Source organism: Gallus gallus, chromosome 3 (genome assembly GCF_016699485.2).
Source record: "Gallus gallus isolate bGalGal1 chromosome 3, bGalGal1.mat.broiler.GRCg7b, whole genome shotgun sequence".
NCBI lineage: Eukaryota > Metazoa > Chordata > Aves > Galliformes > Phasianidae > Gallus > Gallus gallus.
In genome coordinates, this window is record NC_052534.1 from 85,518,646 (window position 1) to 85,536,633 (window position 17,988).

A 17,988-nucleotide genomic window follows, 5' to 3' on the forward strand; every position below is an offset into this window, starting at 1 on the left:
AAAATTAATATCTCTATCACAGGTGTCACAGCTAGCCTGACTAAAGATACTTGATACTCAGCAGAAATAAATTCAGAAGTGATTATCATTTTACCACAATGTACAGATGGTTGAAAAAATGGGGAGTAGCTGTTATTACTACTCGTACTTCCTAACTGTAGGCATTCCAACCTGTAGGGGAAAGTTGAGTACCTGCTGAGCTGAATGCCCACTCCTCTTGTAGTGCCATTTGGAAAATGTGCAGCTTTTAGTTATCCCTTTTCCACTTTTCCCCCAGACTCTCTTTCCATATTGTCTGTATCTTTTCCTCATGCGTATATGTCAGTCCCCTTCTGGAGAGATTTGGGACCCACATCTCTGCTCTGTTCTCTTTAGACTCTCCAGAGAGACCTTCTTCTGGCAGCCCAGCCTAGGGAAATCTTGCATTTGGGTCCTTATTTATCTTGTCTGTTTCAGTCTGACTAGCATCTCAAGATAAATTTACTAGATCTATTAATTAGAACTTCAAAGTATGCTTAATTTTTTTTAAAAAATCTATTTTTATGCCATTTATCTCTAGTCGGGTTTTAGTTACATTCATTTTGAAATAAATGAAATAAATTCATTTTAATTTAAAGTTAAGGAGAATGGATGATTGTAAGGAAATCTGCCATACAATGAATGAAATTTTGTGACTAGACCACTGCTTGGAATTAAAGGGGGGTAAATATATCATCATTGTTACAGGGAAAGCTAAGGGCTCTCAGCTCATGAAAATTGTTAGAAAATGGCACTCTGTCATCTGCAGCATTACAGAATTAGATTAACATTATTCAATCTGCATTATCACCCACTAACTATTCTACATCCAGCAGGCCAGAGTGGAAGGTTTGCATTACGGATTTGCCTCCATTACAGTTCCAGAGAAGATCAGGAGTGCACTTTGGAAATAAACCTTTCATCATTGTATTATGTTTTGCTTTACATAATGAAGTGATATAAGAGTACATAATTTTATTTTCTTTGAAATTAAACTAAGCTACAGTGGTCACTCCAAAAGTACACCTAATGTATTCCAAACAGAATGAATATATTCTATGGGCCCTCCCTAAAATAGATATATGACATGAATATGGATGTAGCTGAACACACTTCACATCCAAAGCAGCAGCATGGTTGATGAGTATATTGCAGAGTATGTTGGAAGAGAAAGTTTGGACTTGTGCTTGGCGATTCAAGAGGACTGGCTTTTTTATATGTGTATTCTGTCAAAATCTGCACCTACATATCTCACATTTTGCTTCTTAAGATCTTCAGAGCTTTTCTTGACTGGGCAGGAGAAGTATGACATCTTCATTATTCCCAAATATAAATATATAAATATCTTCTGGGTTTTAAATTAATATAAGGAAAATAAGTTGAATATTAAATAGTGCATGAAAGTAGAGCATGAAAAAAGACAAACTTAGGACATCTCCATTATGGCATTTGTCTTTGCAGTGACATAACTGCAACTAGCAGAGCAGAACAAAAAATTGTTGCATCGAACCTAAGCAAGGCAGCGGGGGACAGGAAAGTCTGGGGAATTTAATTTACAGGAAATGAAATTTATTGTAACTCTTATCAGCTTAAAAAAATACTAAACGTACCACATGGAAGAGGAATGCAAAGAGACTGCTACAAGAATTCCGGAAACCAAAGACTCAAGATTAAATCTTTTTTTACTATCGGTTTTTTTTCTTTTTTTTTTTTCTTTTTTTTTTAATTGACATATCCCCCTGACTATTGAGATAGTATTCATCTTGCTTTTGGAGGACTTTTAATCTCTAATAGCATGTGTTTTCCAAAATCTTCAGGTCTTTCCACAAATGACATTTTCTCTATTAAAAAATATTCCTTTTTATATAAATTCTCAGGAGAGAAAAAACAGTTTTTCAAATAAATCATCCATTTTACCTTATTGTCTCAGAGAACAGGCAGAAGACTTAGTAGAAAGCTTATATGTGTCCTGGTTTCCTAGTATTTTTCTGTTTCATTCCATTCTCTCTTAATTATTAAGACTTTTCAAGTAAAGTCTGTGTCAGGTACAGTTTTGGTCACTGAATGTGTGATATGACAAGGTGTGAAATGTGCCAGCTATGAACTAATTGGTTAATAATTATTTGGTATCCATCAAATAACAGCTGTTCTCAGAAGGGGCTTCCAGGCTGCGGATCCCGCTTAAACAAAACCATCCCCTTCTCTTTCCAAGTTCTTGTGGAACAATGTTTCTTTATTGGTTAGCTATAAGGAGCTCCTTATGTGATGTTAATTCAGAGTATTGGCAAGCTTACTTTTTGTAGGTACCTAGCTCTTCCCAGGCATTGAGCTGGCGTGGCAGTGAATTGTACTCAGTGATACCAGTGTAAGTGAAGATCATGTCATCTTTGAGAGCATATGAGTTTGGTTTATCAGTCTCTTTCTCCACCTCTGCAAGTATGCTTTGACCTTAGGAATCTAGTACACTGTACCAGTCTGTGTTCTGGGAAATTATGCATTTTATTTGCTCATCAAATGGCTATGACTATCATGTCAAAGTTCAAACTTCCATAGGAAATAGTTTAGAACAATTATATCATAGGTATAATTTGGAACTACAATTAAAAATGTTAATCTGAAGAGTGTTTAATGAACACAGTGATAAACACTGCAACTTGTATGTTTGAACCAGTCCATTTTAAAGCTGTCTTTTAGAGATAGGAGAAATCAAAGGCTTATTGACAACAAGAATGAAAGCAATTAATTTGTACTGACTATTGAAATTGTAAACACATGTATGCTTGCTGCTTTTATTAGAACATGTCTTTGTGCTTCAAGTCTTAACAATAGCAAAAAAATACTCAGGAGAAATAAGCACCTTGTAAGAAATAGGTGAAAGCATCACTTTTCCCGACCAGAAATTCACCGTATCTTTTCTAACAAAAATGAATTGAGAAAAATATATTATACAACCTCCTTATTCCTCAAGAGATGTAACCTCTGAATCCAGCTTAATAAATGCAGAACGCAACATAGAATGTCATACTGCAATATGCAATCAGTGTAAGGGAAGATACTAACGAAGGACACCTCATACAGATTCTTGCAGAAATCATAACAAAAATTCTTGCATCTGATCTGCTACTCAGAATTTTAAAATGTGTATTCCATTTGGTTTTACAATTAACACAGATAGGGGAAAGAACGCTGAAGAGGCTGCAAGTATGTCAATAACAACAACAACAACAAAAATCAAATGGTATAGCTTGGGAAGATCTTAAATTATATATTGTATATGACATTCCAGAGAATTTATCTACTTCTGTAAATTACAAAACATCAGTACTATATATTTCAGCTCAAACTCTAAGTTTGAGAGAGAGAGCTATAATGAGTTCTCCAAGAAAAAGAGAGAACTCAGTTTGCTGTTTCAATTTCTCCAAATAAATAATAAGTATCAAGTAATCACATATTTTAAAGAAAAGGATCTGGATAGTATACATGTAATCCATAATACATAGAACGTCTCTTAACAAATATTGCATCTAAGTTTGGAAGAAAAATCCAGTTTCATAAGTTCATACAGAATTTTTTTTGTTAGTTTAGTTTTGAATAGGCTGAGTGCTTGTAGCACAATCTATTTAATTGACCAGTGATGACAAGATTACATACAGTGATATTATAATCAAACTTTTTTAATTAGTTAAGTGAGAGGACAATGGCTTTTAAACCTAAATGATGTATTCTTCCTTCAGTTTCTATCCTTCATAAGAAAAAAGACTAGGTCTCCTGTGGGTTATTTCCTTTCTTGTAGATTAGAAGAAAGAGAGATGCATCTGATATCCCAGACTTAAAATCTGTGGGAAACCTACTGGATCTCTGTCTCTAAGGTAGATATAGTGTGGCACAGAATTGCATTTGTAGAGAGTTTGAGATGTTGTAATAGATACTGTGAAAATATAGGCTGCAATAATATTAGACGATAGAAGAGACATAAAACTGTGTAAGAATATAGTAGCAGTCTTAAGAAATGGCAACAACAAGTCTTGAAGACATTTAAGTTCAAGAATGTGGTTCAATCCTAAAAGCAAATCAGGTACTTTTTTTTTTTTTTTAATTTTATTTCAGTTTAAGCTAGGCACATGAAGATCTGACCAAAACTGACCTGAGCAAAATATTGGTTCAGGCAACAGTAGCGGTGTAAGGTCAGTTTTGTTTCTTTCCATCTGCATTTGGAGAAAGTTAGGAAACTAGCTGTAGACTAAGATGCTGAGAATTCACCTGCTGATGTGGTGGGAGTGCTACTATTAAGTGTTAGATTTCCATCAGTGTGCCTACCATCGTGCTTTATAACTATATTCTCTCTAGATATGAAATGGGTTTTCTCTTCCATGTTTAGAGTGCCAGACTGGCTTGATCTTGGATTGACTGCAGTGTGTTGATGTACCATTGATATACAATAGGTCTATGAAAGCTTAATGGATGCTTATGTTTCTCAAATAGCTCAGACTGTGAACTTCGGTCTGTGGAGGTTTCAATGAACACTAATTTTTTACTTTAAATAATTGTCTTGATTTGGCTGAGACTGTTTTGAATTTGCTAAGCCTTAAACATCATGTCTTTGTCATGTGTGAGCCTCCACCCAACCAAATTTCAGGAAAGAGATCAAAGGATAGTTAGATATACATGGAAGACACAATTGGACCCTTGACAAAGAAAGGCAAGGATGTAGAGGAATCTTTTGCCCCAAACCCTCAGTTACAGATTAGTGATTCAGACCATTCCTACCCCCAAAGAGAACTGGTTCCTTGAAAGCATGAGAAAACATCATTGTGATGACTAGTCCATGTAAAGATGGTTATGTAGGGATCTAATTTTAATGACATCAACTGATTGCTTTACAGCTTTGAGTTGTCATTCATTGACGTATGCTTTTGATTCATTCCATCTCAGTTCCTTCATTACCAGTTCCCTCCTATTCTAATCTTTTGATCTCTTTGCACAGCTAAACATTTTATTTATTTTCTAATGCAGAGAACACTATGAATGTCAGTAGAGAGAACACAACACTGGAAAACTGAACTGGAAAATTCTCTTCTCAAAGACTATACAGAAAGAAGGTCTGAAGAGATATCATGTTTAATTTTAACGATGTGAAGCCCTTCTCAATAAAATCTCTAGTGGTTTACTTCTGAAACTTTTGAGGCTATTAGTTTTAAGCACTACCAAGGTTTTCAGTGAGAATGGTTGTGAGATGAGCTGTTAAAACCAAAGGATTTCTGTAGAAATTTAGAATCACTGTGTTTTTGTTGCAGAAATGTATGGACAATACAAATATATTCATTAATAAAATTTTAATACACTATAAATTACTAACTAAAAATAATTCTTGCCTTCATTTTAATAAATACTACTAACCTTTATGCAATGATAGATATTGATTTTTCTCTGCAGATAACTACATGATGTGTTTCAAAGTTATAGTATTGATTTAATTTAATATGAAAGGCTTTGTCCATACATACAATTTGCTATTAAAGTCCCTCAAGGATATTCCATACAAGTTATGCTATGAGCTTATCAAGACATGATTACAAAAGTAACATTAATTCTAAGCTTCCTATTGCATATTAATATGCATATTATTAGATAAAATTTTAGCAAGACTGAAATTAATGGTAAAATTGTTACTGATTTGGTCATTATATTACATTTTCTTTATATTTATTATTTTATTCAGCTAGGCAGAATAAAATACACAATATCATATGTAGTATTTAATAAGAAAAAATTGAAATTCAACATCATTTTGAAAACTTAACAAAATAATAATTATTATTAAAACTCGCATGAAACAATGAAATGCAAATAGTCTTAGAGAAAGATCAAATGAGAAAAACTCAACTACTGGTTAAACAAGAATATGAATATTCAATTTTTTCATTTTCCAGCTTACTACTATTAATTTAAAACTATTTTCAATGTTTTTATTTTTTTCATACATATAAATTATCCTTAATTATATCTGCAGTTCAGTTTTTCTTATTATTTTGTCTTCAAAAATAGTTTTTGTTAGTACTTAAATAATTCTGATGCAATTCCAGTTGAAAATCTTCAATATTAGATAAGCAGAGATGGGTTATCCTTTTACTAGCTGGTTTTCCCATACAGATTTTTAGGAATATATAGATGTTTAGAGATATTGAGGAAGGTGTTTTGGAGGACTGTCTGCATTATCTACCAAATTCCAAAGTTACATTATCAAGAAAAGGAGAGAGGTTTAGTGACACTTTCGACATATTCCATTATCCTTCTAACATCAGGCTAATATTAGAAACAGAAATGCATTTGTCAAGTGTCTTTCAACCTTCATTTACCTGCCTTTACCTCTCTTCTTAGCAGGCATTTTTACAACAGTAAGACTGTTTTCTTCCTTCAATAAGCCATTCCAAGAAGCAGAAAAAGGGTGTAGAAAGAGTTTATAACAAGGAAAAGGAGCTGAAAACTCAAGTGTATTGTCTCAAAAGATTTTTTCAATCTGATTTTATATATCACAGGAAAGAGTAAAAGAGATGGGAATCTCTCTGTTTCCTTGAAGTAATAAAAGAGTTAATAGGTGGGTCCACAGACCAGTAGATCTCAGAATGAAAAATTTCATCTGAAGTATAACTTCCATTTTCTCTTCAATTTCATCCTTTTTGGTTTAGCCACCCCATGTTATGGCTTGCTAAAATGTTATTACCTCATAGGAACAAAATTCCTGAGAGATCTTAAAACTTTCTATACCTTCCACTTAAGAAAATAGATAGCTGGTTCCTTTAAGAGCAGTCCAGCAAAGCACATATGATAAAGCTTAATAGTGAATGTGTGAGTCAGTCCATTGACACATCGTGATCATGAGATGTGCAGCACATCTTAATGCACATTTGCATTTTTAAAGCTATTAATCCTATCCTTAACCATTTTGCCATGGTTATCACAATTATTGTTACATAAAAGGCTCTCGAACAATATATTTTAAGTAGTCTTGCACTCAGAAGTGGCCGTCATACCAGGTGTAGTCAAAGCAGAATTATATGCACGTTACTTCTCCAGATGCACTTTTCAGCCATGTTTAAAATATAATCAAACACTACCATAACTGATTTTCATTTTAATATAATATTATTTGTTTGCTTTTTTTGAAATTCTTTATTTGTGTTTTCAACTAATAATCTACCTAACTAGCAGTCTTTAGGGAATATGGATTGTTATGTCTATGAAAATGTTCTTAGTGAGTAATTTTCAGCACACAGTTTCCTGTCTAGATGCCCCATAGGAAAATCAAATCTGTCATTTGTGCATCAAATGCAAAAGTATATTGAGGAAAAGCAGTTATTTGTCATCAAGACATTCAAAAGTTGTAAGATATTCAAAAGTAGCCCATAGTTTAGCTAAAAGAAAAGTAATATCTTATTTCTGGAAAGTCAAAAAAATTAAGATTTTCAGCTCCAACTACTTTGAAGAAGGCAAATTTTAATCCTTAATTAGGTCTGAGAAAATTCTTCTGACTTAGTGTATAATCCTAAATTTATGAAGTTTTACCTCAAGATATAGGTGAAAATTTTGAGCTTTGTGACACTATGGTTAACTGCTGTTTTTCTGAATTTCTATTTGAGAAACTTGGTTTATGTTTTGGAAAGAGAATGATAAAATATTCAGAGAAAGACTATAAGATCTGTGGTCTTTTGTTTTCAAAGTGAGACGGCTTAGATGTTTTAGATATATCTTCAGACTCCTGGGTTTTTCTCTTCATAGAACAGTATTAAGGCTCTGAACACTTTGAAATCTGCCCATCAATACTTTATCTTCTCTAAAAACCTCAACTTTTGACTTGTTTTCTATAATTCAGCTGAACTGGAGCTCACCATGGCTCAACAAACATTGAGATGTAAATTTCATGAAGAATATTTTAGTGCCGTTCCAGCTCTCTCTGAAAGCTTGTGGAAGGTCAAAGGGGAACACATAGCTTTGTCTCAGAGTTATACAATAAGCACTCAGATGAATATTTGTGTCTTCGTTTACAAGCATTTGCAAAAATTATTATTGTTTCATTCCCAGCCCAAATCCATTAATTCTCCAAGAAGCAGTTCCTAAATTCTTCTCAGAACCACATGGAGGCAGGTACACTACATTCTACATGCATCTTTTTACTACTGAATAGGAGACAGACAGCACACTGATATTAGCATAGATGTGGCTCACTAAGCAAGGATTTTTCTGATTGAGAGAACTCCTTTGCAGCTTGCAGCCCTGTAAGTATAAACTCCTAAGTGAAATTTTATGTAAAAATTCCTTCATGGATGCTATAATCCATAATTTGAATGTTAATGCTACAGATACTCGTCTCAGTAATGCTCCTGAGTCCTTATTTGTATGCACATGAATGAAAACAGTCATGGAAAAGGATATACTTTTTGACTTCTGTATAAGAATAGTGTTTCTTTCACATTCATAATATCATTTGATTCTTGAATAAGAATATGCAGTAGAGTCTAATGCATACATTCTCTTTGTTTTCCCAACATTTTAGAACTCTAATCCGTAAATTCAATTTTCCCATGTTTAGTAATGTGAAATGAGCTTTGTATTATGTTTACAGAGCCTCAGGAGAAAGGCTTGTCAATCTTATTTGTTCTGAATTTTTTTTTTTTTTTTTTGTTCTCGGTTTAGCTGTAGCAACAGTTTTGCAAATGATCAAGTAGATATGCTTTTACTTTTGCTAATCTTTGTATGGTATAGGCATAGTTTTATAGAGACTCTGATGCTGTGATGATATATTACAAAGAGGCCTGGTATGATAGTAGTGGTCTTGAAAAGTGGGAACAAGCTGGCACAAGAGACTGCAAGGCTATTTAAAGAAAATAGACAGATCTGAACAAGATCAGTTTTAGGGATAACAATTATTAAAAAAAAAAAAAAAAAGAAAGAAAAGCATAAAAGATGCAAAAAGTGCACAACATGCTGTAAGTTCAACTGTATAACTGAGTTGCTAATGTGACTTTGTAGCTTGGCCTCAGACCTGCTCTGTCACCATAGGCTTGCCTCGGAATCACTGGGCTGTGGCTGACCATGGTAACCATCACTAGACCCATCCTACTCTCCTTGCTTGGGCACTCTGTACTTATGCCCTTGATGAAGACACTGCTCTGCTGGCCCATGCAAGAATGTCCTACCTTTGCTGCTCCCTTTCAAACACCCACCTTTCAAACTCTCATTTTGCTTGCAAAATGATGTCCACCCTGTCAAAAGGGTATCTGTGTTATTTTCTGAAGGCTGTCTTGCACATCTTTAGTTTGCTGAAAATATCATCTGTTCCCACCACTGAGGTATTCTGGGAGGATAATTTCTCTACAGATGGAAGCATATGCCTTTAGTTAGTTATAAATTATGGCTGGAGGTTTACTAGGAAAAACGATGTTTTTGCAGTTATTAATCATTCCCAAAGGTGAACATACAGAGGAAATTTGATTCACTGTTATTTCCTTAGGTTTCTGGGAATGAGCAAGCAGGGTCCTCAGCAGATACAGGAACAGGCATCCTTATTGCTTGGCACAATGGCATTTAACAGCTTTCCATCTAATCTGTATACCTGGACAGTGTCTTAGGAATCAGCTGGGAGCAGCGTGAAAAACAACGTGCTAAGCAATGTTGTTGAGATGACATGAGCTTGTGTTGCTGGAGGAAATGAATTGAAAGCATCCAAACTTTCATCAGTCTTGCCTTCATTTCATCATGAAATTGTCTAAACCACACAGTGAAACTGTCAAAGCACCTGCACCATCCTAAAGGAAAGATCTTGCTGGTGGTATCAAAAGTCATTGTCCAGTCAACAAAGACAGGCTAGACAAAATATCCACTCAGTTTTTTTTGTTCCACCTGTTATCTAACAAAGGTTAAATTTGTTGTTTACTTCATTCTCAGAAAGAAAGTTTTCTGCCAGGTAAAAGTCTTCATTAAGTAAGGCAGTTAAATGCAGACCGTTTAATAATGCTGAGATTTCTTTTAGTAGGGGAATTCAGTGATTGCAGTGTGTGAAATGACTATCCTCTTCTTATACAGATGGACAAAGACAGAAAGTATGTAGTCTTGTGGGATCACTACTTTATCTCACAGAAACAGAAAGCTTTCAAAGGATTAAGACGCCTTAATGTTTGTGAGAGTCTCAACTGAAATGAAAGTAAGTACTTTGTCACCTAAATTTCTGAGACAAGTGATAGCTAGAGTGAACTAACAGTCTGTGAAGGCAGGTATTCAGTAGCCTTGTACCTAACCATAGATTGTTGACTGTATAAAAACGTAAATGCTAGCACTTGCTTTCAAGAATTTGGTTGTTTCCATGAAGAAAGGCAATCTATCCAAAATTCACAACAGAGATGGAACTGTCATAGGATACCATACTGTATTTAAGAACACCATTAGACTGTACACCATTTTGATTGAATTGTTACTGCAGCTCATATGTTTTCTTGCAATACTAGGCACTGTGCATAGCTCCAGTTATACTGTTGAAGATTATAAAACATTTTTTCTTGGATGCTGATACTCTATAAGCTATTTAAGATTAATATAAACAGTATTTTCTATCAAGCAATTCTGTGTAAACTAGCTCTACCACGGGACTTGATATTTTCAGACTATCAAATCAAATGTTCAAAAATTTTTGTATGAAATACTTTTGTAATGACTAAGCATTGACAGAAGTTGTATTAGTGATATTCAGCTTGCATTAAAATGTTTTTCTATTTGGGAAATTAGTTATTTAACTTTTTCAAAGGCTTTTTCCTATGACTTCTTGCAGAGACAAGTTGATATGTAGAAAGGTTTTTTGAATTTTGAATACATGAAAGGATAATCTGCCCAACATTAAGTTTCTGTTCAAACTTGGTGTTGTTGATGTTTCTGTGTTACAGTGGCTAGTTAAATATCAGTGACTGGGGCTGATGTGAAAGCAATAATTATTTTTTTTCTTATTTTAAATCTGAAAGATATTCTGTACAATAGAATTGTGCACAGCAGTTTCCATGAAGTAATTGGTATTGCTGTTTCTTCATTTATACTAATTCTCCTAAGTAATATTCTACAAGACAGCCTGGTTAAGATAAACACAAGAGACATCCACCAAACATTTGTGTCTTACTCTGGTCCCTAAAATATTGTGTATTCGAATTGTGCATGTAGCTTGAATCTCATGAGACTTTCTCACCACAATGAGAAGTTAATAAATACAGCAAAATTTCCAGACAGGTTTGTCTATTAACAAGAATAAACTGAAGAGCAAAAATTTAATGACAGTGATATCATGGGTGCAGCTGATTCATTGCTGCTTCTGTTTACCCTAATGCAAATTTTGCAGTTATATTCCTTGCATACCTTCAATGTCTACTTTCCTGTATATCTGTTGTCATAGACTTATGGAAAATAATGATGGAGGCATGAGATGCTATGAAATCTGAAAACACATAATTTACTTTCTTGGGAAGATTATTTCATGAATAGATATATTGGGGGAAACTTGTCTGCAGCATGTAGGTGTATTTCTGTCATAGCAGTTACAGTGACTTATGCTGCTCACTGGACTTTGTCAAAGTACCTTAATTAACATATTTTCAGTTCATAATAGCAAAATACCAGACACTGGCTACCCAGTAATCTGAGAGGTAAGGAATACTTTGCCTTGGGAACCAATTCAAAACATTCATGCCCTGTCACTCATGACAACGTTTCAGACAATCAAGGAAGGCTAATGCTCCATAAACACATTATTTCTGTTGTATACAGATCTCTAAATTAAAAAGCTTTGATTAGAAATTGAATAATTATGAAAGAAAATGATCGTCAGCTTAAGTGAGGACAGTTTACATTCAAAGCACCGTTCATTGTCTGTAGCCTTTGAAACCCTAGTATAGACAATACAGATGGACATCTTCATTAATTTGTAATATATTGAAGACTGAGGAAAAATAAAAGTTGAAAGACTAAATTAGAATTAATTACTTAAAGAAAAATTTAGTTGCAGAATCACAGAATTGTAGGGGCTGGAAGGGACCTCCAGAGATCAGTGAGTCCAGCCACCTGCAAAGCAGGCTCTCTACCGCAGGCAGTATTAGATGCGTTATAAGTAATTGTAACTGTTTCAATCGCGAATACTTCAAATTTTTATTTCCGAATAGCTTCAGATTTTAAGAAAAAAAAATATTTTGAAGAAGGCTATCATAGTGAAAAATCTTGAATAGAAATGTTTTCTATTCAAGATGTACTGGACACAAGTTTAAGAATTTATGGTGGCAGTTGTGGACTCTCTGTTGTATAATTTTGCTCTACAAAGCTATATTAAACTTAGATAAAATTATGGTATTCTATATTTTTTTGCCAAACAAAAAATTCATTTTACCGAAACTGCAAGTAGGAATGTACCTGCAAACAGCTTAAGAAATAAGACAGGATGAACTCTTCTTAAATCTCACTTTATTACAGCAGTTATATTTCAACAGGATGAAATCTTTTCTTGGTCATATCTCTGCTCCTTTCCTTAGTGGGAGAACAAAGAGAAAGCTATAAGATGAAACCAAGACTGTATTTGGAAATTAAACATGAGTTAGAGAAGAAAACCTCTGCAGCCAAGACCTGTAGGGCTAACAGTGGAACGTAATCACAGAATCACAGAATCACAGAATCACAGAATGGCCTGGGTTGGAAGGGATCTCAAGGATCATGAATCTCCAGCCCCCCTGCCGGGCAGGGCCACCAACCTCCCCATTTACTAGACCAGGTTGCCCAGGGCCCCATCCAACCTGGCCTTGGACACCTCCAGGGACGGGGCATCCACAACCTCTCTGGGCAGCCCGTTCCAGCACCTCACCACTCTCCTGGTAAAGAACTTCCCCCTAACATCCAACCTAAATCTTCCCTCTTTCAACTTAAAACCGTTCCCCCATGTCCTGCTGTTATCTACCCTTTCAAAGAGTTTACTCCCTTTGTTCACACTGCTAGAACAAGTGAATTAGAAGACATTATGATTACTGTGAATAATACATCTTAATCTGAAACCATAGGTAAATTTTTAAAATGACAACACAGGAAAAAGATTTTTTTTCTACAACACTAATCTTTAAATTTTTGTTTTATTTTGATTCTCAGTACAGGTACTAAAAATGCTCTCAAATCTAAAACTCCAGTTTTACACAGAACATGAATCTGTTTCTTAGACAAGTCTTAGGACAGACTTGATATTATTTTTGGAAAAATGGAATACAGTTTGAGTTTGGATAGGATAGGATAATAGGAATAGGATAGGATAGGAACTGATAGGATAATAAGAATATCTGGCAGATGTGTCAGTAACGAATACTTCATTTTACATAAGTGTAGATAGCAGTGTGGATAACTGACTTGCAAATAGTCAGAACTATACAGAAATAAAAGAGAAATAGTGAAAATACAACAGCTGAAGCATATGTACATACATATTAAATACAGACAAAGTATCAAAGTAGTATAGCATAGATAAGTCACAGAATCACAGAACTGTAGAGGTTGGAAGGGACCTCTGGAGATAATCTGCTAAAGCAAGTTCCATACAGGAGGTCAAACAGGTGAATGCCCAGGCTGGTTTTAAATATCTCTAGAAAAGGAGACTCTACAACCTCTCTGAGCAGCCTATTCCAGGGCTCTGTCACTCTGACAGTAAAGAAATTCTTTGTTATGTTAGCATGGAACTTCCTGGGTTTGTTTCTGCCTGTTGACCCTTGTTCTATTGCTGCACACCACCAAAGAGTCTGCCCCCATGGACTTGACTCCTGCACTTCAGATATTTATAAGCAGTGCTAAGTCTTTCTAAACCTTTTTCTATATACCAAAATATTTACTTGAAAACATTTGAAGTAACAAACAAGTTACACTGTAAGTACATTTGTGGGATGTGAAATACAGACTACTTACAGTTTAAATATTGCATGGATTGTAATAGACAGTGAAAATTATTAAACAGATTGTTTGCAAATTTAAGTGCTCTCCATAAGAGAGATACTTCCAAAGATTTTATTTCTTCCTTTGCACTTAAATCCAGCCAAGTAGGAGTAGAAAGAATAGAGTTCTGATGGTAAAATATATACATCAGGAAGCCTGAAAAAGTAGCATTCTCTTGAATTGCTCATAACCTAAAGCTGAGACGCATATGGTGCCAAAATGCACTCATGATAAAATCTCATTATCAGAATATGTTCTTTCTTTCTCTTCTCTTTAATCAATAGCTAAATAGCCAAGAATGTTCACATTTTAATTAGGTTTTAATATCTGCTTCCCATTAAGATGAATCAACGAACCATTTCTTTCAAAGTCTGATAGATTGTTGTGGAAAAAAATGAATCACTCTATGGTTAATTCACATTACAGAGATTTTTTTTTTTTTTTTAACAGTTATAAAGGTCAGATGCTTAAATTATTTCAACCAAAAATCAAACATTCAGGGATGATTCTCCTGAGCAGATGAATCAGATTTTGCTCACCTAGTCTTGTGAGAAGATGTCATGCCTTTGTAAATAAAAGAAATTAATGCTTAAATCTCACTTAAGGACAACCTGAAGTCAGTTTGATAAGGAAATAACAACTAGAGCTGTTGCACTGTTCATAGAATTCACTAAACCAGACCGAATGAGTCTACTATTGCTGTAATTTGACATTAAGCTGTTTGAGTGCAGATGACAAAAGTTCCAGTTCCCACTGTAAAGATTAATGTAATATTTAGCCTACATTTATTTATTTTTTTTTCTTATATGAATTAACTGAGTTTGTAGCACAAGATCTGTGCTGCTTTTCAGTGACAGATATTCTCTAATTCACTAAGCAAAGTGAAACAACTTTCATAGATGGGAATGAAGAAGTTGCCATTTCTTCCTTCACGGTAAACAGTATATCCCACAGCTTCAGGCAGATAGACTTGGACCAACTATAATGGAACATAAACCGTATCTGACAGAATCTAGCCAAAAATCAACCACTGAGATTTTAAATTAAATGTATGTATGTGTGTATTAAATCATATATATGACATATATATATGTATATGAGTTTGTATATATTTTATATATATATATATAATGTATATATTATATAAGCATACATGTGTGTATATATATATATATATATGAGTTTATAATATATTATACCTATATATATTTAAAAAAACAGTTAACGGGTGGGTTTTTTGGGGGGAGGCTTGGGGGAGGCTTAAGAGTATATATGAATCCCAAGGTAGGATGATATACATTGCTAGGGCTGAGAAAGAACAGTAAATGTAAGTACAATAAAGTGTTGAAAGCCTTAGGTCCCCTTTCTGTGGTCCTGTACACAATCATAAAGGTCCCAAAACATTTCATGAAAATAATGATGTTTATTAGGCCTTAAGAGAACCAGACCAACACCAGGCAACTGTCACGCCAATTTACCCAGTTGCTAATTCAGGCTCAGCTTTGAGTTTGTATGGTTGAAATTTGAGGCTGTAACCCTAAAAAAAAAAGAAAATTTGCCCCCAGTTTTTCTTCATCTGATCTCCATTTTCTATTACATTTTCACTTGCTTCCACATGGTCCTTATATGTTCTGAAAAATGTTGGTATGACAAAGGTATAAGGAGATCTACTCTATATTGGTTTTGGTCTTGTGTTTTGCAAGGTTGCCTCAGTTTATGGCTGTCTCGCTCCAATTTATAGGAGGGAGAGGAGGTTCTTTGAAATATGTACGCCCAGCGTGAGATTAAGAAACGACAGTTCAAATGTTGGTCCGACCAGTTTATTACAAATGTTAATAATGGAGATGAAGAAGGTGGAGGATGGACACTATTACGGATTGGGGTGATGGGGAAGGGAAGGAGAGCGATAGAAAAGATAGAAAGAAGCAAGAATTGCGTAAAGCAGGGATAGTCACCACCAGGATCCGGCAGTAGTCCCGTTGCACAACGTTCTGATGGTCCAAGGCTGAAGGGCAGGAGCAGCGAGGCCGGTCTTGGGCAATGAGAGGGTGCAGGTACCGGGTGGGTCCAGGAAGAATCCGCAGAGTAAGTCTGGGAGGAAGCAGCAGGCCCAGGGAAGTCCGTCAGCATGCAGCCCGTAGTGAGGGATCTGATGGCAGACACCTCGAGTCCATTGTGGTGAGGGATCTGACGGAGAAACCCTCTCCTCATGGTTGTTGGATCCTCTTTTATCCTCCTTTTTTCCTGCCTACGTGACATCCCTGGGTGCTTGAGCAAGAGTCATGTGCGTACCTCCTGAGATGGCCATCTTCCTCGAGATAAGTCCACACAAAAGACCATTTCCCGGCCACTATCAGCAGCTTATCCCTCTCTTGTTGCCCCTGGCCTTGTCCATCTGTGCTCCTTAAAGGATTTCACAACCCTTAGCCAGGACCTGTCCATCACTGTCTTCCAGACAGAAGATTTCTCTACCTTTGCCCAGGACTTGCCTGGACTTGTTCCTCAGCAAACTTTGAGTCAATGATATAAAAGAATAATCTCTTACACCACCTTGTGACTCAAAGGTTGCTTAAAAATGGGACACTGGGGATCCATGGTGGTGAGAGAAGATAGCAAGCACAAGGGTAAAGGAGAGAGGGGGGTGGGGAATCAAATGTTTCATACAATCATTACAAAAATTTTTCAGGTTTGGTTACAAAGTAAATAGGGGATACATCTTGTATAAAACATGGAATCATACAGGGTACAAACATAAGAGTTGCAACAGCACACAATTGCAACTTGCCACAGACAGTGGCTAAGACTGGAAAAAAGTACATATCTGATATCACTGAGTATGGAACATATGTCAGCTTCACAGTATCTCATATGACTTCTGTGGGACACGTGGAAAGAGAGGGAAATGAGGGAAATGAGAAGTTTATGGTATGAACCCTGTCAGAAAAGAGGAGTCAACCAAAAAGCAGGAAATCTCTTGGGATCATCACATTGGCCACAGGAAGGGAGTCAGTACAAGGAAAATAGGCATACTGTCTTCTGGAATGATGGAATTAAAATTTTTAGCAATTTCTATATTTTTTCCTTATCTTCTAGAACTACCAGATGAAGGTTTGGCTTCTTCTCTATATCTTGGTGGCTACTGAAGTTCTACAAAACAAGGGGGCTCTGAGACTAACATAAGGAATACCCTAAGCAATGCAATTTCACCCATTTAAACTCAAGTCTCATATAATTTTCATCTATATGAAGAATACCTGAGTTACACTTACTAAGCATATTTTGCTAGGATTTACTTTCTTGATTGCATTTATAGTTCTAGTTTGCTAAAATACTGTATAAGTCTGTTTGCATATGAATTTAGCAGTAGTAGAACACAGGGCTTGTGCTAAGAGCCTGTCAAATTAGGCAGTAAAAGAAAAACAGACTTTAAACATTCCTATTGTGGATACAAGCATCAAAAGTAGGATTTAGCCTTACTTCATGACTTTTTGTTTCTATAAATAAATCTCTTTCCCAGTCTCTAGAGTTTGTATGGCAAAAACTCCCCTAAACCCCATCCAAATGTGGGCTAAACTTCTGTTTACCACTGACCAAGATAATCTCTTCTAATGTGGCACATTGGGAAAAAATTAAACTATAAACTTTTGGAACAACAACAACAACAAAACACTATAGAAAAAGATATCAGATCACTAATTCATATTTAGGCACGAGACACACAGTAGAGGCATTTTTTATTGTAGTTGTCAGTGGACAACAGGAAAACATCAAGGGACAGATGAACCATAGGCATTAAGCTGTAGAAACTTCTCAGTGTACAATTCAAAAGATCACAGAAGAAACTCAAATGCTGTATACTCTTTCTGTTTTCCAAAGTATTGAACGTTTTATAAAAGGGTGACTGCTGTTAAGGAAAAAGGATTACAAAACCAATGAAGTGCTGTTACAGAAATCTATACAATACATTTGTGAAAGTGCACCTAA